The 697-nt window shown below is 63.3% G+C and overlaps 1 protein-coding gene across 2 annotated transcripts in view; it reads left to right on the forward strand.

The window, feature by feature from the left end:
* Positions 1–230: 230 nt before the first annotated feature.
* Positions 231–697, forward strand: part of TLDC1 (TBC/LysM-associated domain containing 1) — an 18,535-nt gene continuing 18,068 nt past the window's right edge. The window contains exon 1 of one of the 2 annotated variants that reach the window (XM_006762239.2): positions 231–329. The gene's annotated coding sequence lies outside the window, so the exon portion shown is untranslated. Of the gene's footprint in view, positions 330–352; positions 631–697 lie in introns of those variants that run through there. The other variant, XM_006762240.2, reaches the window with a different exon arrangement.

A 697-nucleotide genomic window follows, 5' to 3' on the forward strand; every position in this document is an offset into this window, starting at 1 on the left:
CACTCCAGCTGCACTAACGTAAATCCCTCCCCTCCCATCTGCAACTTCCTGCCCGAAACCACTGCCGGTCCCACCTACATCCCGGCCCCGCCCAGTCTGTGGCCCCGCCCTTACCCGCCAAGGCCAGCCCATTCCCCGTGATATGCATCGCCATTGGCTGACTCCTCAATAGGACTCCGCCCCCTCGGCCTCCACTTCTACCATTGCGGCAGATAGACGCCCGTCAGCGCCGTCGCCTGGCAACAGGGCTGGCCGCTCCAGGGGGAAAATCCTTGAACAGCCTGAACACCGGAAGGCGAGTCCAGTTTTCAGTTTTCGGAGCTGGGAAGGTGAGTTTAGCTCCGCGATGATGCGGGACAGAGGCGAACGGGGAAAAGAGGTGCCGGCTCTGTGGCCTGGAGGCGGGGGCAGCGATCAGGGGCAATGACGCTGGTCCCAGGCCCTGCACCTCCCTGCCACGGGCGCTAGGTGGGGGGAGGTTAGGGGCGATGGGGGACAGCTTTGAGGGATGGAGGGTCTCTCCTTGGGGTCAGAGCACACAGTCACCCCGCACCTTCAGCCTTTCGTTTGCTGGAGAGAAAAGCGGCCCAGCCGGCGCCATCTCCAGGGCCGAGGCCACTGTCTGGAAGGGTGAGCAATGAAGCTGGTATGAACATGGGAGTGACGGGAACGGCTGTGGGAGGAGGAGTCAGGAGGT

This window comes from Myotis davidii, unplaced genomic scaffold (assembly GCF_000327345.1).
Source record: "Myotis davidii unplaced genomic scaffold, ASM32734v1 scaffold77, whole genome shotgun sequence".
Taxonomy (NCBI): Eukaryota; Metazoa; Chordata; class Mammalia; order Chiroptera; family Vespertilionidae; genus Myotis; species Myotis davidii.